The following is a 24,744-nucleotide window of genomic DNA, read 5'->3' as shown; positions in this document are numbered from 1 at the left end:
TAGAATGGATCAAAGTGAACAGGAAGGGAAGTTGGGAGACCAGTTGGGAGCCTGGTGCCAGAAGCTGGGTAAGGAGTAACAGTAGACTAGACCCAGGGGGTGGCCATAGAGATGGAAGGATCTAGACCCATGCTGTTGAATATGGTAGCCACCAGCCGTATGTGGCTACTGAGCACTTGAAATGCACGAGTGTAAAAATACATACCAGATTTTGAGGGCTTGGTACAAAACAACTCACAAAATGTCTCATTAATAATTTTCTTAGCTTTCTTACATATTGACATAATCATATTTTGGACATTTCATGATACATAAAATAGAATATAAAAAATTTCACCTACTTCTTGCTTTAAAAAATGGGGCTGCTAGAAAAATTTAAATTATGTATGTGGCTTGCATCGTAGCTCACATTATTTATTTTTTTTAAACACTGCTGATATGGACAAAAGTTACTGAATTTAAAAAATATTTTTCCAGCAAATTTACATTGGATACATTAGAAATTTCTACCTAGGTATAAATTTCTTCCTTCTGGCTCACTGAATGTATTTATTTGATGTAACAAAACAATACAGTTAGTGTTCGATTCCAACCACGAAGAACAGAAGCAATGAAAAATTTGCCAATGCACATTAAAAAACCCCATGATGTTTAACACGACAAATATCTCGTCCTAAAATTGTGTTCCTAAAATTCCTCAGTTATTGAAAACTATATAAAAACAGAAGGATGGTTAACAGTGACAGAGACATAAAACCAAAGATCTAACTCTGAGCAACTTCGCTGACAAGGCATGATTTTTCTGCCTTGTTTACAATCTGTTCAAACTGTCTTTATACCAACAGAGTGGGCAGAGCATTTAGGTTCAATATCAGCTACACAACATTAGCATTAATGCGGACAACTACAGAGAGGGCATTGTTTTCCTTTGAGCTGCTCAAGCGAGAACAGAAACAGCAGAAGATTTCTCTGAATTGAGGATTTCGTCCCCATAAATGCCACATGACTTCCAGACATATTTCTTAGAATATATTTAATCATTTTTTAGGTAATATTTACAGATGAGTTGAACTTAAAAGGAGGTCAGCTTACCGAGATTCTCTTGTCTTTACAAAATCAATCTGAAGTCTGCACTGGGGGCTGCTTACCCCTCTTATTGTCAGCATGTTGCGGGAGGCCTTTTAGGGTGTAAGGAACGGGGAAGAGCAGTGGCCTTTAAAGACTGAAGAGATTGGCTCGACTTCCGCATCCGTGATGTGTGGACTTGATCATGGTCTGGTATCTCTGAACCTCACATCCGTCCTTGTAAAATGGAGATGGTGCTCGCTGCCATTTAACCCTCATCTCTAATCACACCCACAAGATAGGCAGGAAACCGAATTTCAGAAAGGGTAAGGATTTACTGAAGTTTACGTTGCTAGAAAGAGGTGAAGCCAGGACATGAACCCTGGTCTTTTTGGCTCCACAGTCAGCTGAAAAAAAAAAAAATTCCCCCTTTACGATGCCCCTTGCCAATTTCCCTGCCTACCTTTGAAACTCTCAGGAAGGTCAAGCGGAATGAACGGGCTTTGGAGAAACAGCCACACCGTGGGCATATGAAAGAGCTGATTAACAAAAGAGGTGCAAACAGTTGGAGCATACTCTGAAGCTACAGACACAGAACACCTACCATAGGTGTGTGTAGGGTGTGGCTATGTCTGTTTAAATGAAGGGAATATCAATGTTGTTTTCTCAAATTCATGCTCTGAACGTCCCATCGCAGAGGGGTAATTTCCTTGCTCAGGATGAAAACTGACAGGGATTCAGAGGAAAATAGTTTAGTGGTCATACTAAAAACTTGGAGTCAGATGCATTTAGCATCATACCGTAAGTGGAGTTAGTCACAGCATAAACAAGCTTGGGGCCGGACGTGGCTTCCTTCAAGTAGGCTGGCCCACTGGGGGCGGCATTCATTCTGCAAGGAGCTGAGACAGGAGCTAAGGCAGCATGGAGAAACTATTTGCGCTCATCATCTCCCTTACCTTACTGACTTGCTTCGCAGGTGAGCATTCACTCTGAAAATGGCCTATTACTCTGCTGACACAATAAACTGGAATAAGTCTATTTCATATTAAATTTTTTTTTCATGTCAAAGAATATGTAATGTATAATAATTCAATGCTTGCCCTGCCAAGAGCAGGCTCCCAGAGTTGCTATCATTAGAGGTAAATTATTTTTTTAGTCTTTAAATGTATTTGAATATTAATTCCTAGAAATGCTGATAAATCTTTAACTATACCATCTTTTATTTTTTGTAAAGATTTTATTTATTTATTTATTTGAGAGAGAGGCCATGAGAGGAGGGTAGTGGGAGAGGCAGAAGCAGACTCCCCACTGAGCAGGGAGCCTGATGTGGGACTTGATCCCAGGACCCTGGGATCATGACCTGAGCCAAAGGCAGACACTTGACCTTCTGAGCCACCCAGGCGCCCCAACTATATCATTGTTTAGAGTTCATATGAGATCATCAAGACCTGACAGACTTTTATCGGATGATATCATTTAGCATTTATGTATGATTATTAAAACAATATTAACTTTATCATCATAATATCCTCTTTGAGGGGTCAAGTGTGATTATCAAGTTTAACACAATCCTATTCTCATGAAGAATTGTCCAATAACAACTTGTAGTCGATTTAGTGTTTTGGGGATTTAAAGAAAAAAAAAAATCAAAGCAAACCTAAGGGACAAGAAACACATTGACCATAGAACTGAGGAAAATATGTTTTAAAAAACTTATCCAGGGGCAATTGGCTGGCTCAGTTGGTAGAGCATGCGACTCTGGTCTTGGAGTCATGAGTTCAAGCTCCACATGAGGTATAGAGATGACTTAAAAAAGAAAGAAAAGGGGAAAAAAATCTGATGTTCATGAAACTAACTCCTACTTTTAAGAAATGCCTCCCTTGCCATGGGTAAGTCTGTTCCAGCCGTGCGGCTTCTGCTCTGGGCTTCCCAAGTTAGAAACAATTCAGAATTCTTCCCAGAGCCCTCTGTTACACGGCATCCTTTGGGACAGGTCCCTGTGAAAGAACTTTTGTGTTTGACCGTAATTGAACTTTTAAATCCCTGTGTCGGCGGGTGAGCCGGGGCACGCGCGGGTGTGCCCAGAGTCCCTCAGGCCCCTTCCTGACTTTTTCAGGGTCCTCCCCGATTCTGACGGAAAAGCAGGCCAAGCAGCTCCTCAGGTCCCGACGCCAGGACAGGCCCAGCAAACCCGGTTTCCCCGATGAGCCCATGAGGGTGAGTGCTGGCCTCCAGCTGCCTGAAGGGAAGGTGCCCTCATTTCCACGCTCCCCTGCATTCTGAAACTGATCCGGGTGCAGGTGTCAGCTCAGGGCCAGCAGCCCCATGGAGGTTCTGCAGGGTCTCTGGTGGAAGGGGCTCTCAGCCTATCGCCCGCACCTTGGGAGGGGCCAGACCCACTCGCCTACTCTGCACACAGTGTTTACAATGCACACAGTGGGGCTGACAGCCAGAGTCCCAGGATCTCCCATGTCACCCCTGAATGGGATGCTAGGGGCTGTGTGTTGTAGCTAGTGCCGACCGCATCTTCCCCCGCTTCCTCTGGGCATCGAGCAAGCCGGACCCGCATTCTTAGCCGGCGATACTCTGGACAGGCAGACTCCTTGCCCTGCTGCCTGTAGGTTTCTGCCCCCACCTCGCACCTCTGATTTTGGTCTTTAGCCCCAGGCCTGCCCTCTGGGTTTGTGGTGGCCATCTGCCTCATCTTTCTGAACCAAGACACCACCCCTGCCTTTACTTTGTGACTTGTGGGTGCTATCAGACCCTGCTGACCCTGGCCTGGCTTGTCGCCTGCCTCCCACGGCAGAAGTACTGACATTTCTGGTATTTTTACCAGGATTAGTTCATTTAAAAGTCTCTTATTCAGATGTAGTATTAAAAAGAAAAAAAAAAAAAGATGCAGTGTTGCAGGGTGGGGAAGAGTGCTGGCCCTTGGTCAGACTGTGTGGGCGTGGCTCCCCATTTTATACCCTGCTGAATTTGGGCACCTCTCCTTGTGCTCCTGTGCCTCTGTACTCTCGTCTATAAAATGAGGGTAACAATAAACATTACTTATATTCCTACATAATATTATTGTTCTAAATAATAATATAAATAACTGCTTTATGAAGATAAAATAAAGGAATACCTAGTAAGACACTTAGAATAATACCCAGCACTATTGTGACTGTTACATTATTGTTACTGTTACATTGTTGTAACAGTAATGACTCCTTTGAGTATTAAGTACCAGGGACCAGGCAAAGGTGTAGAGACTGGGAGCAGAAGTTGCTGGAATGCTGCTCAGAGTTGGTGACAGACACAGAGAAGGCAGTGAATGGCTGTTACACCGAGTGGCTTAGAAATGAATCAGGGACATCAGGCTGTCAGGAGTGGACGTGGCCTTTCTTTCTTGACGTCACATGTGGCTTGGACTGTCTAAGCGCAGGGTAGAAGGGGACTGGGAGGGCGGCAGATGCGAGATCAGAAAGGGCCGGAGTACCTCGGACTTCCTCTTATGTTCAGTGGAAGACGATGGGAGTTTTTATGTGGGGGAGAGCACACTGGAGCTTTAGACAGACTGTCTGAGATGTGATTAGAAGAGACGAGGTCCAGGACTGAAGTCTGGGGACGCCGATGCTCAGAGGTGAGCAAAAGAGGAGGAACTCGAAGGGGCTGCGAAGGAATGCGGGTAGATACTGGGGAGACCGAGAGAGTGTGGAGAGAAGGATGCCTGCCTTCAGGCTCCCTGGGGGCTCTAACTGGCTCCTTGTGCTTTCGGCTTGATGTGTGGAGGGGCCATTCCAGAGGTTCTTCCTCAGGAGCCCTAGGAGGCTGGGAGAATTGAAGAAGCTGCTCCCCTCCAGGTGCTAGGGGAGAGGCTCTCAGGTGACAGAGCCATTTTCTCTGTCACCATCTGCCCCTGGCTCCTCTGAGCTCTGGCATCACGGGGACTGAAGGCATCTTAAGCATCAGGTAACAGGTGAGTCTGGAGTGTTGCAGCAGATGGGACTGAACCATGGCAGATCAGCTCTCTGCCTCTGGTGACCCTCATGTGTCAGCCTCCATGCTATTCTAGACTTGTGTCCCCAACCATGGCTTGGTGTGGTTCTTCCCTGTCCAGAACTTCTGAGAGCTCCTTCTTTGACCATTTCCCTCCTCCTGGCTTCTAGTTACCACTGCCCTTCACCGGCGACAACCTTCGGCTTGCTTCCAGCTCTGTGATTTTACTGAATGTCTGGCTTTTTGGGTTTTGTTCTATTTTTTGTTTTGTTTTGTTTTTATTAACATATAATGTATTACTTGCCCCAGAGGTACAGGCCTGTGAATCATCAGGCTTAAACATTTCATAGCACTCACCATAGCACATAACCTCCCCAATGTCCATAACCCAACCACCCTCTCCACACACCCCTCCCCCAGCAACCCTCAGTTTGTTTCATGAGATTGTCTCTCTCCCGATCCCAGAGGATGCGGAGAAAGGGGAACCCTCCTACACAGTGCAGCCACTGTGGAGAACAGTATGGAGGTTCCTCAAAAAGTTGAAAATAGAGCTACCCTATGACCCAGCAATCACACTAATGGGTATTTACCCTAAAGATACAAATGTACTGACCCGAAGGGGCACGTGCACCTGAATGTTTATAGCAGCAATGTCCACAATAGCCAAACTATGGAAAGAACCTAGATGTCCATCCATAGATGAATGGATAAAGAAGATGTGGTATATATATATACGATGGAATACTATGCAGCCATCACAAGAAACGAAATCTTGCCATTTGCAATGATGTGGATGGAACTAGAGGGTATTATGCTTAGGGAAATAAGTCAGTCAGAGCAAGATAATTATCATATGATCTCTGTGATTAAGGAATTTGAGAGGTAGGGCGGGAGTTGTGGGGGGAGCAGGGAAGGTTTTGTTCTGTTTTTGATCATCTCATTATAGGCCGATCACCAATGACTTATTTTACCTGCCTTGAATCTACCTTCTCTGGCTTCTGTGTGATCCTATATTGCCTCTCAGAACCATTTCCCATCCAGCCTGCATCCAGCCCAGCCCTGCATGTCCCTCACTGAGACACGGACCCCAGGGTCCAGAACCCTCTGCCACTTGGCCAAATTTGGAAAAGTGCTCATGTGACCTACAGTTGACATGGGAAATAAAGATGCAATAAGCTATTTGGCAGCTAGCCTTCCTCAGTAGCTCTCATCCAGGGGTGATTTTTCTCCCCCATCCCCATGGACACCTGGCAGTGTCTGGAGACGTTTTGGTTGTCCCAACCATGGGGGTGGGAGGAGGGAGGGTTTGCTATTGGCGTCTAATTGGATAAGGCCAGGAATGCTGCTGGACGTTCTCCAATGCACAGGGCAGCTCCCATAACAAAGAATGATCTTGCCTAAAATGTCCACAGTGCTAAGGGTGAGGAACCCTGGCTACAAGTGCTGAACAACCTCTTTCTCTTTTATTCTGCATGTCTCTTACGCTATTGTTCACTATTATATTGTATTCTATTTTATTTATTATATTATATTACCTGCAAGCAGAACTGGCTGAATCAACAAGCAATTTCTGGTATCACATTTTTCTAGAAATGTTTCTTTTTTCTTTCTTTTTTAAAAAAGATTTTATTTATTTATTTGACTGAGACAGAGAGAGAAGGAATACAAGCAGGGGGAGTGGAAGCAGGAGAGGGAGAAGCAGGCTTCCCGCTGAGCAGAGCGTCTGCTCAATCCCAAGACCCCAGGATCATGACCTGAGCCGAAGGCAGACGCTTAACGACTGAGCCACCCAGGCGCCCCTCTAGGAATGTGTTTCTTAACCTTGGCTGCGTGCTGGAACCAGCTGGGGAAGTTAAAAATCTGATGCCTGTGTCCTGCACCCAAGGTGGGGGGGGGGTGGCCTGGGGTGTGGCTTGGGGCACTGGGTGGGTGTCACAGCTGCCCAGGTGGTATCACCATGCAGCCGAGGCTGAGAACCCCCAGGGACAGGCCTTCTAGGACAGACCTGCCAGCTGTTATACCTGCTCGTAGTCCAGTCAGGACCACGAACACTAAGAGCATGAATCCTTTAGGAAACAGTTCAAGGTTGAACTGAGTGGTATGGAGAGTAAATGCCCCAGTTTGCATTCAGCTCAGACAGCGAGAATGAGAGGGTCACGTGGTGCATGCCCAGAGTGCTCCTTGCTGTCCCAGATGTGCACTTCATTATGCTTTCCATTGACTGGGCCTTGCCAGGGGCCAGGTACTGGGACGGAAAAATGAGCCAGATTTTCTTCCTTTGTTCTAGGAGCCCGTGTCTGTTGTGTGGGTACATGCAGAGTCAGAGTGTTCTCTGATGAGGTTGCGGGGAGAGGATGCCTAGCTCTAACTGGAAGGAGGGGGGAGGCTGGGAAGGCTTCCCGGAGGAGGTGTTCACCCAGTTGAGGCTTGAAGGATGAGGAGTTTTCAGGCCCTGCAAGGCATGGAGGCAAGGCGGAAAGAATATAGTCCCCCTGGGGTGATTTCAGTCCGTATCCTGCCACTACGTAGTCATGGACTTTGGGCTTTGGGCTCCGGATGAGTCAATTTCCTTTCTCTGGAGCTCTCAAGTGCACATTTGCTGAGAATCTAGCTAAGAGGTCTGTTCCTGGTCTTGTATTTTAGGGATCTGGATAGAGCTTCGGGGGACAACCCAGGTTTCCCAGTAGCCAGGCTGCAGCTCAAGGAGAAGCCTTGGGCAGCAGGACACAGCCCTAGGAGAGGAGGCGGGGGTGGGGGGGTTTGCTTAGAGGCCCCTGCAGGGTTTCTTTAAACAGAGACTCCTCCCCTCATGCCAGCCCTGTTGCCCCTGTGTCCCGCATCCTAGACTTATATTTTGACCTCTCCCCCCATGTCGGGTGAGGTCTCGTTATTGGCTCTTCCTTCTCACGGATTCACTGAGAGCAAAATAAATACCAATCACCTGTCATGGAAAAGGAGCCATGTACTCATTCTCGCTGAGCGGCTGACATCACGGTGATCCTGGTCCTATGTCACTGAGCATTGGACACAGTGACCCCACATTTGTTCATGAGGAAGCCACAGGGTGGGACCTCTGGCCGCAGGGGAGGTCAGGGTGGTGGATGGAACAGCCATACAGCCTACAGCCTGGGGACAGGCGGGCTAAGTCCCTTTCATTTGTGGGCAACTGTACTTCCTTGCTCTCGACCTTTTGCCCAGATCTCCTGCTAGCCTCCTCGTTTCTCTGTGCAAACCATCTGCTGGGGAAAAGGGTAGAGTGGGTGCCCCGTCCTGGGTATTCAGTGCACACATATCGTGCGTGTTGTGTATGTGAAGGTGTGTGTGTCTGTGAGGGTGTGTATGAGTGTGTGTTGTATATGAGGGTGTGTCCGTGTGTGAGTGTGTGTATGTGTGAGGGTGTATATATGTGAGTGTGTGTTGTGTATGTGAAGCTGTGTGTGTGAGAGGACAGGAGTACATGAGAGGCTGTGTGTGTGAGAGAGCATGTGTGTAGGGTTTGTATATGACTGTGTGTGTCTGTGTATGTGTGAGGGTATGTGTGTGTGTGTGTAAGGGCACGAGGATATATGAGGGTGTGTGTGTGAGAGAGAGAGAGTGTGTGTAAGGTTTGTGGATGGCTGTGTGTGTCTGTGTCTGTGTGAGAATGTGTGCATGTATGTTTTGGAAAAGACCTTGCAGAATAATTTCTCAGAAGGTCTGGATTCCAGTTCTCTCTCCTCCATTTCTGACTTTGAGTTGAGTCCCTGGAATATATGAAAGGATAGGCGATGGCAATGGAAGGTCCTGGGGGGCCGGGCTGGAAGGCCACGCCTATCACAGCAGAGGTGACTTCCGTTCTGCACTCAGTAGGAGCCACCGGGGATTTTAAGTGGGGGAGTGACAAGACTGGAGCCAGGTGACAGGAACCATGCAGAGGTCTGCGACACAGCTCTTCAACGCTGCCCTTTAATTCCCACTACACATGGGTGAGGGGAAGTGACATTTTTGGACAGGTTACTGCTATTCTTTGCCATGGGACCCAGAAGACTGACAGGTGGATGGGGACAAATGAACAGAGGGAGTGATTTCTGGGGAATGTGCGTGCCTTTGGGAGCTGAGCCTTGAAACTTGCGCTCACTCCAGAGCTAAAATCACTGAGAGATGCCTGATGGGGTTATTTTGTCATGCTTGTCCCTTCTGAGGGGCTTGCAAAAGCAAACAGATTCAGAGAGAAGAGAGGCCAGTGATCGGGGTGAGTGAATGGAGCTTTGGGGAGGTATTAGGAATTCCAAATGCAAACCAGTACGAAGATTTGCAGTAGCCCTCTCTACATCAGTATTTACTAAGCAATGTTAATGATCTTGACTCGTGGCTCAGGTATTGGCAGATGTTGGCTTTCGCAGACATACAGGCTTTTCAGAGACAGGTTCAGACCAGCTGTGCCTTTGTATCCCAGGGGCTGGACTGTTTCGACTGCGCAAATCCTGACAATACACCGCAAATTCTGTTCTTTGCTGACCACGTGGCGGGAAGGACACATGCTCTTGGGAAGGTGTGGTTCTGCATCGTGGGGAGGGCTGGTTTCCGCCCCGGAGGAGCGTAAGCATCGTGCAGGGATCCTTGACAGAAGAAGGTAGAACCCGGTGGGGATGGGGACAGACACCAAGAGGAGATGTGGTTCTGGGGAAGAAAACAGGAGGGATGTTGACTCTATGGAGGCAGCCGGGCAGGAAGCGCTGGGGGATGTGAAGAGAGATTGAACAGAGAGAGAAGCAGGTGGGAAGGTGGGGGCTCAGGAGAAAAGTCTTCCCTGAGAAATAGCCAATAGCAGACACTTGTTCTGACAGTAGTGCCTGGCGTTAAATATGCCGCTATTCTGTGCCCTGCGCTGTCCTTACCCTCTGCGACCTCCAGACCTTGGGAGAAGTCTGCTAAGATGGCAACGTTGTGTTAGTGGTTCTTTCTGGGGGATGGCCGGTGGTGGGAGATGTGCTGTGTGGTAGATAAAAGCGATGGTATCTCTCCGATCTGGAAGCCACTGTCGTGGTGAGAAAGGCCACAAGAGTGATTTGGGGGAAACATGGCTCCCAAATCTTCAGGGATTTGGGGGGAATGGGTTCTAGACCTCACAGGAATTTGATGGGCTCTCGCGGAAGGCTGGAATTTGAAGGGGGACAGGCCATCTGGGTTCGGTGTCAGCTGAATCACTTTGGGGGTCAACATTAGGACCCCAAGGACAGTTCACAAAGACATCGTGTTAGAAGAGCTTTGGTATCATGAAGCCTCAAAATCCTCAGGGAGGAAAAAACAAACCCACCTGGGGAGAAATTGATGCATGGAAAGAAAGGTCGGGTTTATGTGTAGAGGGAAGAGAGGGGAAAAATGTTCTGAGATTTCCCTGAATATTTCCTCAGTTGTGATTGTGCGTGTATGTGGATTTTCGAGGCTTGGGTCTAAACTCAAAATGTGATCCCCAGCCCTGGCTGGTGGGCTTCTTGGAACCTCAGACTCCTCCTCGCACCTCCTGCAGACCAGTCTGCTCCTCCACCAAGCCCCAGAGGCCCTGGGAACGCTTCAGTCTGAGAGACTAAGTGCCATCCTGCAGAGCTCCCTGGGAGGGGGACTCTTAGCCTCTGTTCTCAGCATCCTACGGCCCAGGGCCAGCCCACGTTTATTTTGTATGACATACCCCATCTTTCCCCCTTCCTTCTGGGCACTCTCCTCATCTGGATTCCAGTCTTCCGGGACACCTTGCCTGACTTCTCTTCCTGCTTGGCAGTTTCTGTTCCTCCATCCGTTTTGCGGGATCCTTAGTCCTTTAAATGTCGGACAGGCCCAGGGCCTGCCTTCCCACCTCGTCCAGTCCCGTGACTATATGGTGATGGCTGCACGCTGTCTCTCCCGGGAGCTCCGGACTCATTTACGTGACAGTCTGCTCGCTTGGCGACCTTTCCTAGACAGCTGAGACCCAACAGCCCTAAGTTGGGTCTGACATCAGCTCCTACTCGTGCCTTCCACAACGGGGTAAATGATGCCAACCCCTCGCGTAGTTTTGTGTGCCCCCAATCTCGACTCTGACCACTCCTCGCCCTCGCCACCACAGGGGTCCCTAGAGGAGACGGAGGAATTCTTTCTTGTCCGCTTCCGTGCCTTCTCTCCGGATCCCTCCGTGTCTGTTCTCGACACCGCAGCGAGAGTCAGATGTTAAAAATGCGAACCGGATCTTGTCCCTCCCTGGCTCAAAAACCTTCCAGTGGTTCCCTGCTTTATACCCAATAAAATCCATAGTCCTACTGCGGTGAGCCAGACGCTCGAAGCCTGCGAGCGCCCCCCCTGCTCCCACCACAGCCTCCCCTTGGCACATAGGCCTCCTCCTTGTGCCTTCACCCCACCAGCCTTACCTATTATCCCTTCACGGCCGACATAAGGCTGTGTGGTAAGCGGGGTTGGGTTTGTTCTGCAACTTGCTTTTTTTTTTTTTTTCCATTCAACCATATATCTTGTCCCCACCCCCACCCCACCGTCCTATTCATATGTCGACCTCCTAACCCCCTGTCGGGGTCCAGCGAGCTCCCTACCCCTCTCTGCCAAGTGGAGAGACAGGGAGAAATCCGTGACCCAAAAAGGGGCTTGGGGACTCTCACCTGGCCACACTGGGCCCCTACCCTTGGACTTGCGCCTCCGAACCGTGAGAAAAGAATTGCTGTTGTAGTAAGCGACCCAGTCTGTGGTGTTTTGTTAGAGCAGCCCAAATGGACAAAGGCGCATTTCAACTCAACTTACTTAGCCCTTCCTGGAACAATGGTCATTTTTTAGGTATTTCCAGTGTGTGATGAAGATCCTTATACACATGTGTTTGGCCAAGTTCAATGATAACAAATGGGATTGCTGAGACAGAAGGTTTAGGTACTTTTAACTGAATTAAATCAGGGCACATTGTCTGATCCACTGTATCGACCCCCCACCCCTGACCTTGAGCGCGTGTAAGAATCCTGGGGTCCCTACGCTCTTGCCAGGACTTTCAAAATGGAAAGAAATGAAGTTTTAAGAGATAATGTCACCTTCCGACGTGTCTCTTTGTATGCATGTATGGAAACAGGTTGCCAAATGATAGTGACAGTATTCTCTCGGTGATAAGATTTGGGGCAAATTTTTTACTTTCATCTTTACGTCCTTTTTGCGATTCCTCAGTGTATTCATTTCCCGTGGCCGCAACTACAAAGTGCCCCAGATGGGGCAGCTTCTGACAGCAGACACTGATCCCCCCTCTCATTAGTTCTCCAGATTTAGGGACTAGAAGTTCAAAATAAAATCTTGGCAGGTTTGGTTCCTTCTGGGGAGCTCCGAGGGAGAATCTGTTCTGGTTTTCTCTCCCAGCTTCTGATGGTTGCTTTAGTCTTTGGTGTTTTTTGGCGGGTCTCCGTGTCCACCATCCCATGGCCTCGTGTGCTCTGTGTCCCAACATCCAAATTGCACTCATTTCACAAGGACACCTGGATATAGGGCCCACCTTTGTCCAGTGTGACTTCATCTTAGCGTGGTTACATCTGCAAAGACCCTAATTCCAAAGAAGGTCACATGGGCCATTCTGTCTGCCTGTGCTCGCTCTCTCTCCCTCTCTCTCTCTGATAAATAAATAAAATCTTAAAAAAAAAGATTTTATTTATTTATTTGACAGAGAGTGAGATTACAAGTAGGCAGAGAGGCAGGCAGAGAGAATGAGGAGGAAGCAGGCTTCCTGCTGAGCAGAGAGCCTGACGTGGGGCTCCATCCCAGGACCCTGGGATCATGACCCGAGCCGAAAGCAGAGGCTTTATTTAACCCACTGAGCCACCCAGGTGCCCTGTGACTTTTTTTTTTTTTAATGTGTCTCTCCTACTAGGCTGTTCTAAACTGCTAGAACGGATGGACTTTTTGTTGGACTTCTGGGTCCCCAGCACCAAGCACAGTATATGACATTTACTAGATGCTCATAATACTTATTTCCATCCCCCCCCACCTTTTTTTTTTTTTTTTTGCTACTCTGCAGGGGAGAAATTTTGTAGGACATTATTCTACCCTATAACTGGGAGGTTATTTCAAAGAAATCTTTTAGATGGCCTCACTTAAATTCATTAAATTTTTCCTAATCATCCCAGAATTTAGGGAAGACATTATCTGCCAATAGCTGGGATGGGCCATGGAAATTCTTTAGGAAAAATGACATTGGAGCTAAAATTATGTCTTTTGTGAGTGTGTTTGTAAGTGCTCATGTGCCCTGGGAATATGTTTTCCACTCTACTCTGGCCTGTGTTCCTTTAAGGAATGTTCTTGTTGGGCAAGTATAAATCATATTAGCTTTATTGTATGTAGTCTTTCTAAAATATGCTTTCATGTTTAGCCCCTTGACAAATAGATGTAGTAACTTTACTACCCTTTCGTTCCCCACCATCTCAAAGGCCAGTTTGGAGTGACTGTGATGTAAATTGCACACATCAGTGATCTGCCTTTTTTTTAGGGCTAAGCCCTCTGGGGTCCCCGTGTAGCTAAATTCCCATCCACCTTTCTGCCTTGAGGATTACCTTGTTTGCCCTAATGAGCAAAATGATTCATCCTCATGCTGATGGACTTCTAATTGCATGCAAATGTCAGAGGAAGGATTTGCCTCCTTGGAAAAAGTTGCTGCCTTGATAGATTAACTGTCCCCTCTATAACTCTCAGCTTAGATAGGGTCGAGCAAGTGTTTCACTTCATTATCATACCACTGTCATCCTAAAGGATCACTTCCAATTTCCTCTCTAATTACTGAGAGATTATTTACTTAATTCCTTACAGCTGGGATGAGACATGGAATGCAGATATTGGTTTTTGTTTTGCTTTAATTTTTTTTCCTCTTAAAAGAAAGGAATCTCAAAAAAAAAAAAATTAAAACTTATTTTCCATCTATCCCCTCTTTCTCGATCCAGGAACATTTGAGTTTATCGTTAATGCTGGGTCATTTCTAACGCAGCCAATGCAATTGTTGAATTTGTGGTTTTCAGCAGATTTGCCTTTGGGCTTTTCATCTTTGACTAATGATTGCTTCTAAGCCTTTGTGGCATATCCCTTTTCCTAACATTTTAAATAAATAGGGAAATGTCATGGAAACCAGCGCTCTTTTCTTTTTCTCTCTATGTGTGTGTCTGCTCTGGTTGTTTTTCTTCAACGCTCATGTCTGCTGCTGTTCAGGAGTGTGAAATACATATTATTCTTCAAGGCTTTTAATGTACATTTGGCGTGGGTCATTACAATGAGAAAACGACACAGATGTCGAGGAAACTTCCAAGGGGGATTTAGAAGGATTACAGAAAAAGAACGGTCATGTCATCTATTTATTCACTTGTTTGCAGATTTCTCCAGTGGGTTCTATTGAGGTCCTACTCTGTGCCAGCACTAAGCCCTATACTAGGCATACCTTGGTCACTGCCATTGAAAAACCAGTTTGGAGGTTTGTCTGAGTGGGACTGGGATTACATGAGTGAGGATGCAAATGAGCATATAATTAAAAGAGGCATGCAAATGCGGGGTGCCTGGGTGACTGTGTGTTAAATGTCTCCCTTCGGCTCAGGTCATGATCTCAGGGTGTGGGGATTAAACCCCTTGGTGGCCTCCCTGCTCAGCGGGAGCCTGCGTTTCCCTCTCCCTCTGCCCCTCTCCACATGCATGCTCTCTCTTTCTCTCAAATGAATACATAAAAAAATTTTTTTTTTTTTTAAAGAGGCATGCAAATGCTGTATACCAGTGGCGACATTTGTTAATATCCCCACTGATCTCATCAGAAAAGTCTCTTAAGTATTGGGAAGCTGTCAGGCTCATGGGAATAAATACAAGTTTTCCAAAATTCTAATTTCCCTTTTAAAGCTTGAAGCTTATTGTTCAGTAACTAGTACAATCTATTGTTTTCCTTGAAGTGACAGGCTCACTTTATTCGTTTTTGAAAAGATGCCTGTCACACATAGCTAGTTCAGTCCCTGACACCAACAATCCCTCAAGGACTCTTTTTTTAGAGAAAAGCGCTGGACCTGGTGCTGCCTGAAGGCTTCCCGTGGGGTCACTTTCTTCTGTTTCACGGGGTGTTCTTCAGCGAAAAGGGCATTTTTGGAATATTCCCTATGTACTTATGCATTTTCACTGTGAGTGCACGATGGTCAGACATACAAGGACAGGGGCCCTTGGGTGGCTCAGTCAGTGAAGTGTCTGCCTTTGGCTCAGGTTCTGATCCCAAGGTCCTGGGATCGAGCCCCGCATCAGGCTCCCTGCTTAGTGGGGAGCCTGCTTCTCCCTTTCCTTCTGCCGTTCCCCCTGCTTGTGCTCTCTCTCTCTGTCAAACGGATAAATAAAATCTTAAAAAAAAAAAAAAAGATACAAGGACAGTGATAGTGGTTGTCACTGCCTTGACTCTGGTTAAGATTTGACCTTGTGGAGCTCCTAGGGAAGCACAGACCCCACTTTGAGGATGCTGCTTTTGTCTCCCATTCCACAAGCATTTACTATCAGTTTCCTATGGACCCATTCCTGGGAGGGAGGCTCCATCTACCACCTTAATGTCTATCAGATCTTTCTTATCTAGTAATAACCCCAAGGAATCACGCAGAGCTTAAGGAAGAGACTTCTTGCAAAGGCGAGCCAGAATTCAGGTCAACTAGCGAGAGATGATAAAGGATCCCAGGCTAACAGCCCCTGGGTGTGAAGGGGAAAGGCAGGCTCCCAGAACAGGAGAGGACAGCCCCCTAGGAGCTGTGGTCCTCAGGAGTGGATGCCACCAGCAGACCCTCTGGGTCTCTTCCAGTGACCTCCTTCTCCCCTGCTGGTGCGCCTACAGCACACCCATCTGGAAGCCCCAGGTCAGGGGAGTGTGGGCTGCACTTCTAAGCCCGCTTCTCATCGTACAGGGCCACGTGAAGGAGGACAGGAATGAATTTAGACGAGTGGAGAGAGACTCCAGGTGTGGCACGGAACTTGTATCATTTCATTTAATCCTGATAACCCTGTGGAATAAGTGCCCGCGCCATCCCCGTCTTGCAGATGGACATAAGGAAACCGGAGAAGGGAAACTCTGTGGGCAGGGTCTGGGTTTGAACAGACCCTGAACCCGGGCTCATACCCGGACCTCTAAGCCTCTCTACCACGTACCGTCTGGCACACAGGCGGGCAAGATGTCCACATGGGCTTCCTTCCCTCAACTGCTTGCCTGGACCAGTAGAATAAGGAAGGCTATGTGCTGGAAAGACTTGGTTCTTTTTTTTACAAGACCCCACACTGCTTTCTTGTCCCCCCCAGTTCTTCTTTTTCTGCCCAAAGACTCCCCAGATGGGCCAGGACAGGGTAGGATTCAACCCAAAAATCACAAATGGGTCCTGAGAGCTGGTGGGGAGTCTTTGTCCCACAGCGGGGTCCTGCAGGAGCCTCTAACCTTTTGCTTCCTCCTCGGTTGCCCCAGCGACTCCCTTGCCTGGGACAAGGAGTGCTTTTGATAGGTCAGATGAAAACAACAACGATAAACAAAACAGATTCAAACTGCATGGGTCCTGAGGGAAAGGGAAAAAAAAATCAGGAAAACTGGGCACTTTGGAATTAATTCTTTTGCACCATCACTAAAGAAGGTTTTTTTTTTTTTTTTTTTTCATGCTATGTTTAATACAGGGTACAGACTTCCTAGAGGGTTTCATAGAAACTTAAACACTTAAAGTCCTCAACTGGATTCCTCTCTTAAAGCTTTATCAATGCCATAGGAGGGAGTTCAGGATTTAGGATTTTTATGATATTTAAACACACCAAAACCATTTACTCCTGTATCGATATTACTGACTACGATTGCTCTCTCCCAAAATGAGATGCCACGTCTCTGATTACTGCCCTGCTGTTTTGGGTTACCCGAATGCGTTTATAACAAGATCTGTTTTCTACTTTGCAATGGTTCACATCCCATCATTACGGCACCCCGACTGCATTCAGGGCAGTGTCCACAGCATAGCTTCACGTTGAAAATCATTCCCATCTTCAGGTACTCTCTTTTGGGGAGAAGATGCCTGCTGGGTCCTGTGATGTTATCCAGAGGCGCAGGCCAGCCCTGAGGACAGCGAGTTGTTACCCTCTCCTCCTTTCAGGGGGGCAGGGCCGGTGACAGCCCGAGGGCAGCTGTGACCATCTTTGGGCAGCCTTTTGGACAGGTCACTGTCGGGGGGGGGGGCGGCGGGGAACGGAGATGTGGGGGGCAGGTGTGGTGTTGGGGTGGACAGGTGGGGGTGCTACGGGAGGGGGGAGGGGTGAAGAGGCTGTCACGGCCTGGGTGGGAAGCCCGGAGGACCCGACCTACCGATGTGGCATGGATGGAGGAGTGCGCATGCAGGACTCTCAGGAGTGGACTCACAGTCCCACTGCTCGGTGTCAGGTTGAGGCTGAGGGTGAGGGAGGTGATGCTGGCTTGCTTCCCCCAGTAGACGGTTTTGGAGGCGGGAGGCACCCCGCGGCGAGCTGCTTTCCACTGTGAACCCGTCCCTCCGTGGGGCGGGCCCCGTTTCATGGGAAGGGCATCCTACAGAATGTGGCTTTTTTGTGACCGGCTTCTTGCCCATAGGGGAATGTTTTCAAGGTTCCTCCACGTTGCAGCATGTGTCTGTGCTTTCTTCCTTTTTACGGCCGAAGGAGTAATAGTCCGTCATATGCATCTACCACATCGGATCTCTCCATGCATCAGCTGGTGATGTTCAGGTTGTTTTTACTTTTGGGCTGCGGAGTGTGATGCTGCCCCGAACGTCGGTGCCCAGGGTCTGTGTGGGCTCACGTCTGCGTTTCTCTGGGGCGTGCACCTGGGAGCAAAACTGCCAGGTCACATCCGGCCCTCCATGCTTGACATGTCAAGGAACTGCTAGGTTATATTTGGTCCCCATCTCCCTAGTAACATTTTGTTGGCTTTAAAGACTTTTTAATTTGATAATAATAGAGCAACTTCAGCTTTCTTTCTTTCTTTTTAAGATTTTATTTATTTATTTGACGGAGAGACAGAGAGCACGAGCAAGGGGAGCGGTGGGCGGAGGGAGAGGGAGGAGCTGACTCCCTGCTCAGCTGAGCAGGATCCCACCCAGACCCACTGAATCAGAAACTCTTGGGGGCAGGGGGGCGGGGTACGGAACGGGCCCAGCCTTCTGTGTTTTGAGAAAAACCCTCCAGGTGATTCTGAGGCCTGATCACAGTTGAGGACCCCTGCTTGGGGTATAACGAGGAGCAGGATTTCCGGATTGCAGCAAACAATCGTTTTTCAAAGTGGTGGTTGCACGTTCCTGCCAGGAGCTGTGTGTGTGAGTTCCCGTAGATACACACCCTTAAGCACTTTGGGTTGTCCGATTTCTTTCTTTTGTGTTTGACTGCTTTTCCCTGCAGAGAGGCGTGGGTGTGGCGGGTTCCCCTCCGGTCCTGCCTGCCAGCCTCCCTCCCCTGTCTCAGAAGCACAGCCCGGTCGCTCCGCAGCGGCTCAGCTGTCACTGTCTCCGCTGTGTGGGTTTGTCTGGACAGGAATACATGCACCATCTGCTTCGCCTGGAGCATCGTGCTGAGGAGCAGTTCCTGGAGCACTGGCTGAACCCTCACTGCAAGCCCCACTGTGACAGGAACGTGGTCCACCCCGTGTGAGGGGCTCCAGCCCAGCCTCCGGTATGTCTCTTCGCCCACGGGCCTTCCGGGTTAGGGAGGTGGCAGTGGACAGCACGTGCATGGGCTCAGAGGCTTTGGAGGCCATGGCTTAGGGGAGCCGGCTAACCAGCTGGCTGAGGGCTAGGGAGGGAGTGGCAGGAGTCGGGCAGGGGAGAGAGGTGGCAGCCAGGTCGAGGGGTTGCTGGGGACAGAGAGGGAGCCTGACCCCTTCTGACTCCCTGAGAGATCCCAGAGAGAGGAGGTATGGGAGCCTGTTTGCTGTCCAGAAGAGGTCGCTCTGGAATACAAAGCTGGAGAAGGTGGCTTGTGGGGACTTGGGTTTTGACAGGTGGGGTCAGCAACTAAGGCCCTGACCAGTGATACCCATCGTAACCATCTCCAGTGTCACCAGGACCAGCAGCTTCTTTCCTGCCTTCCCCTAGCCTTCTGACCTGGGGGTCTGCCCGGCCCACCCATTCCTCCCCCCCTCTTGCTCTGGCTTTGCTCTTTCAGGCCACCCGAGCTGGCCTGTCAGCGTTGCCAGGGTGCCTGCGCACCCTGCCCGCTCCCACACCAGGCGGCTTGCCTCTTCCCGCGCTGGCTCCTCCTTCCCAGATCCTCTTAGATAAAGGAGCAAATCCCTTCAGAGGGTAAGCCTAGTGGACGTCAGGCCTCCTCTGTCATTTTTATGGATGAAGCAGGACAGGATACAATTGGGTCGTTTATCATCTGTGATTAAGAGACATCTTACATCTGCGTGGCCGTTGATTCTGTGCTACTGTGAGTCAGCAGAGGAGCACTCCCTCTAGGGTGACGCTCTTGAGAACTTCCAGAGGGCTCGCTCTCCCACGAAGCCTCCTGTTTGATCCTCTTAACACCCCGGTGCCATTTGAGGGCATGTGTTTAACCCCATGTGATGGAGGAGCTAAGTGAGCGTGATTTAGTACTAGCTCCTGCCAGGCACTGGCTGGGATGTCAGTCTTCTGCCCACGCCGAATCCCACACTCTTCCTGTAGATGGCACCGCCCGGTCCTCTGTGTGGGGGGAGGGGTGGAACAGAAGTTCCCTCTTTCAGGGGTGTGGGTTGGGCTGACTTCTCTCCGGAAAGGGAGGACTTGGTGCTATTGTGTGGGCCGGGGAGAGAGGTGTGGTTTCTGGGTTGAGCGAGCCCCACCCACAGTGGCACCCTCCATGGGCAGACGGACAGACGGAGGCCTCTGCCTCTGGGTGGGATGGGCCCTGTGGGTGAGCCCCGTGGGTGAGCCCCCGGGTGGGGACCACTGGCTTCTGCAAAACAGATTCCCCCCGAGGCCTTAGGGCAGGCAGCTCGCACTGACACAGAAACAGGGAAGCCGCGGCGGGGATGGGGAGGCTGGGGGGTGGGGGGCGCACCTACTTGGAATGTGGATTCAGAGAGCATTCAGATTGTGAAGAAAAACCGTCATGGGGGGAAAATGCCCAATTTCTCTCTGTTGCCTCACCGACAAAATGGGGGTAGTAAAGGCTCTTCCCTCATACGGTTGTTCCGAGCATGAAAAAAGTCAGTGTCTGGAAGACAGAGCTGCCTGGTACATCCAGGGAGGTGCTAGGAGCTGACGGCTTCGCTTAGCGGCTTCTTCCTTCCCCTCCTCCACTCCCCTTTATATCAACTTGATCATCCCATGATCGTTCTTTCCTTGTTCTTTTCCAGCAAGCTGTCTGAGAAGCCACGACCGGGCTACCATCAAAACGGGAGGAGGCGCCCTCTTGCACATGTGTTTCAGCTATGGGGACGCCTGTGTTCAGACTTTGGGCATGGCAAAGGCTGCCTTGGGGATTAACGGCAAATATGTATATATAGATGCTGCTTCGTTTTACTAACCTGAGTCACTCATTAAAGCCAATAGCTTCCAGTATAACCCCCCTCCCCGTATGGCCTTCCTACAGGTTTGATGGGGGCAGGCGGGAGGGGAAGCTCAGCCCAGGAGAATGTAAGGGCACCTCAGGCTCAGCCGACTGGCAGGCTACTCGCTCTCAGGGCTCTGGGGAGTCTTGCAGGCCTGCCCTGGGGGCTGTGGAGGCCTCTGGTCGTCCATTCCCCTCCCCACCTTGTCTGCTCTAATAAACATTGGTGTTCAATCTGCTTTCTGTGACATCTCCTTTCTTTCTCCTCCAAGAAAATCTGAGATTTCCCTCCCTGTTTCCTTTGTGAATCCAGCATCAGAAAGCTTGCAGCTCGGGGGCACCTGGGTGGCTCAGTGGGTTAAACCTCTGCTTTCGGCTCAGGTCATGATCTCAGGGTCCTGGGATCGAGCCCCGCGTCGGGCTCTCTGCTCAGTGGGGAGCCTGCTTCCTCCTCTCTCTCTCTCTCTCTCTCTCTGCCTGCCTCTCCACCTACTTGAGATCTCTGTCAAATAAATAAATAATATCTTAAAAAAAAAAAAAAGAAAGAAAGCTTGCAGTTCTTTGAGATGGAGGAAATGAAAACTCCTAGCAGTTTTTCACAAGGGCCATCTTTACTGGCAAAGAGATGACTTGCCTGAGGCCTGCCCTGGACAGAGAGCCATCACTGACTGCCAGGCGCACAGCCTGGTCTTCTAGCCAAGGATAAAACTTTTCGGTGGAAAGTGGGTTGTAGCTTCTCTATCCCTCAAGTGCCCACAACTCTCCAAATCAGAGGTTGCAGGGTCAGAGACCAACAACAGCAGGAATTAGGAGGGCCAGGGAAAGTGGGCTGAAGGGTCTTAGGGAGAATCGGGCATCCTCAAAAAGAGGTACCCTGGGCTACAGAGTGGGGGGAGCCCCGTCCCCTGTCCCAAGGGAGCCTGGGCGGGCTTGTCTAGGGAGCTGTCAGAGAGTGTCTCAGGGCCAAACCCTGAGCTAGGATTTTTCCACACTAGGATTTTCGTTGAATCATCACACCCGCTCCATGCCCAAAGTAGATGTGGTTATTATTCCCATTTTATAGGTGAGAACACTGAGGTTTACAGAATGTTGATAGTGTATTTGTTCTAGGTCTTGGCTGTCACAAATTACCAGAAACTTCGTGGCTTAAAACAACGGGAATTCATCACCTTACATTCCGAGGACAGAAGTCCAACCCGAGTCTCACGCCTCAGGGCTGCGTTGCTCTCTGGAGGCTCTATGGGTGAATCTGTTTCCTCACCTTTTCCGGCTTCTTGAGGCTCCTGCATGTCTCTTCCCCCTCCTCCATTGTCAAAGCCAGCAGTGACAAGTTGTACCTTTCTCACACGTTCCATTTCTCCTGCCTCTCTCTTCCACTGTTAAGGACCCTCGTGATGACATTGGGCCCTCCCAGGGAAATCATGGCAACCTCACTTCAGGCCGGTTGTTAAGTGCCTTTAATTACATCTGTGACCTCACCTCTCCATTGTCATGTAAGGTACTTACAGGGTCCTGATATCTTGCAGGAGTGGCAGAGCATTAGTCTGCCTCCCACAGGCAGTGTGTTGAAGTTCACACAACTGGTAGGTCAGGTAGGAAGCCCCTGACTGCCCTGGGCCACCCAAATGCTCTGTCCCTTTGTCCTAACCCTGAAATCCTTCTGCCTTGGATTCAGTAGTTTTCTCAACTGAGCTCCTTGAGGGCTCAGGATGTGTCTTTATTGGGACACCACCATACCGCTTACCTGGTAGGGGGCCCTCCGTTGAGTGTCAGACCCATTTCATGGACTCTGACCTTGAACTCACGGACCCTGACATTGAACATGTGGACTCTTGACGTTGACTTGCCCAGGGCATGTGGAATGGTGGCAGACAGAACGCTCCTGCCTAGGGCCCCATGCCGCCTGCCTCTTGGGGGCTGAGAAGTAGGAGCTCAGTATGTGTGTGTGGCCCAGAATGCAGGGGGCTGAGACTAATAGGTCAGAAGGGAGAAAAGGACTGGAGAAGAAGTGAAAATGCAGCGGACCCACAGGGAACCAGGGTCTTATGTCTGAGCAGAGGAGGGTCCTGGTTGAGCTTCTAGGAACATTTCTCAGGGGCAAAAGCTCTCCTTATGAACGGAGGAGATGCTTCATCTGTCATATAGAGCCTGGCTTCCAACCTCCTCCCCTTGACACATGGATATGCTTTCCCAGAACACACTCCCCTGACACAGACACAGGGGCTAGAGCATTGTAGTTGACCGTGAGCTTGCGGCAGCCTCACCTTCCCCCTGCTCATGACAGTGTTTTGGAGGGCATGTGAATGAGAGCAACAGCTTGACAGGACAATCTTGACAGCAGTAGACATCCATGCTTCAGACTACAGGCTTGGAGCCAGACTGCCTGCATTCCACTCTTGGCTCCACCACTGACAAGCTGTGTGTCCTCAGGCAAGTGGACTGACCTCTCTGGACCTCAGCTCCCTTCTCGTAAACTGGGAATAATAAGAATACTTCTCTTGGGGCGCCTGGGTGGCTCAGTGGGTTAAAGCCTCTGCCTTTGGCTCAGGTCATGATCCCAGGACTCTGGGATGGAGCCCCGCATCGGACTCTCTGCTCAGCGGGGAGCCTGCTTCCTCCTCTCTCTCTCTCTGTCTGCCTCTCTGCCTACTTGTGATCTCTGTCTGTCAAATAAATAAATAAAATCTTTAAAAAAAAAAAAGAGTCCTTCTCTCCAAATGTTATTGTGATAATTCTTTTATTGAGGACACACTTCATAAAAGTAGCTATTACTGCTTAAAAAGATTCAAAGATTATTGGGCATTACTTCATTAACCAAGATAAAGTGTCTCTCACTCTCTTCCCCTTTATTTATTTATTTTTGACTTTTTATTTAGGGAAAAGATAGAGAGTGTTTTGGGGGTCTCAGAGTAGAGAAGGGCTGCCTCTCCACTTAGAAAGAGTTGCTCTGTTTACATTATTGAATCTTCTTATCTGTAAGCATGGTCTATCTCTCCATTTGTTCAGGCTATTTTTAAATGTTTGTTATTAAAATTTTATGATTTTCTTTGCAAAGACTGTGTGTATCTTTTGTCAGTATTGTCTCTAGATACCATGCAGGACTTTCAAAATTATAACCAGAATTTTCTTACAATTACATTTTCTAGTTGGTTATTCTGGTGCATATAGGAATAAAATTGATATTTATATGTTGATTATATCTAGCCACCTCTCTGATATCTCTAACCAATTCTTACATTTTTTTTTCAATTCTTACAGTTTTGAGACAATTACTATATATGACCTTGGCTTCTCTTTCAAGTTTAGAACAAATTGAGAAGTAGACATAGGAGCATGTTAGAATAAGAATGATCACCTTTATTACCAGTACAGTTCTTTGGAAAATATGGATTAGATCTGTAGCTACAATAGGCTCTTTAATACTCCATTCTATGATTAACGTACTCAGTCACAGACAGGGCTGGAAAACTGCAGGCATCTCCTATGGGCACTGCCCTTGTAAAAGTCCTGGAATGGAGGAGCAGAGAATAAGTACTTTCTAGGGGCAGACTTGTTCCCCAGGACAGTGGAGAGAAAGGTACTGAGATATGCAGGTCTAGATCCTTCTGCCGGCTCAACAAATTACTCTCTTGAGGGTGAATGGGAGAGCAAAGAGAGGCCAGCAGTTACAAACATGAAGAAACATGAAGTAAATGCCCTTCCCATATTATAGATTTCACTGTATTCTCTTTATAAAAACATAACTGTCCATGACAATACTGTTTCTTATACAATCCTTACACCTTTCATTAGTTTTTCCTGTCTTATTACTGTTGCTAGGACATCTAGAATAGTGTTGAACAGATGTCATTATAGTGTGTCTCTTTTTTTCCCCCCTCATTCCTGTGTTTAAAGGGAATCTATATGATTGCTGTACTCTTTTGATAGAAAGCTATTATCAAGTTAGGAAAGTTCCCTTCCATTCCTGATTTGAAAAAAAAAAACTTTAAGTGGGTATTTAATTTTTTGAATTCTCTTTTGTGTTATTAAAATGACAATTTTTTAAAAAAGATTTTATTTATTTATTTGACAGAGAGATCACAGGTAGGCAGAGAGGTAGGCAGAGAGAGAGAGAGAGAGGAGGAAGCAGGCCCCCCGCTGAGCAGAGAGCCCAATGCGGGACTCAATCCCAGGACCCTGAGATCATGA

General features: G+C 48.6%; 1 long non-coding RNA gene across 1 annotated transcript; it reads left to right on the top strand.

Moving 5' to 3' along the window:
- Positions 1-18,146: 18,146 nt before the first annotated feature.
- Positions 18,147-20,795, top strand: LOC101679132. The gene is made up of 2 exons (XR_001178627.2): positions 18,147-18,693; positions 20,363-20,795. It is a non-coding gene; the product is annotated as an uncharacterized LOC101679132 (long non-coding RNA).
- The last annotated feature ends 3,949 nt before the right edge of the window (positions 20,796-24,744 follow it).

Source organism: Mustela putorius, unplaced genomic scaffold (assembly GCF_011764305.1).
Source record: "Mustela putorius furo isolate JIRA1106 unplaced genomic scaffold, ASM1176430v1.1 tig00003962_pilon_pilon_pilon, whole genome shotgun sequence".
Lineage (NCBI taxonomy): Eukaryota > Metazoa > Chordata > Mammalia > Carnivora > Mustelidae > Mustela > Mustela putorius.
Note: the sequence above shows the minus strand (reverse complement) of the source record. Positions and strands in the feature narration are given on the sequence as shown.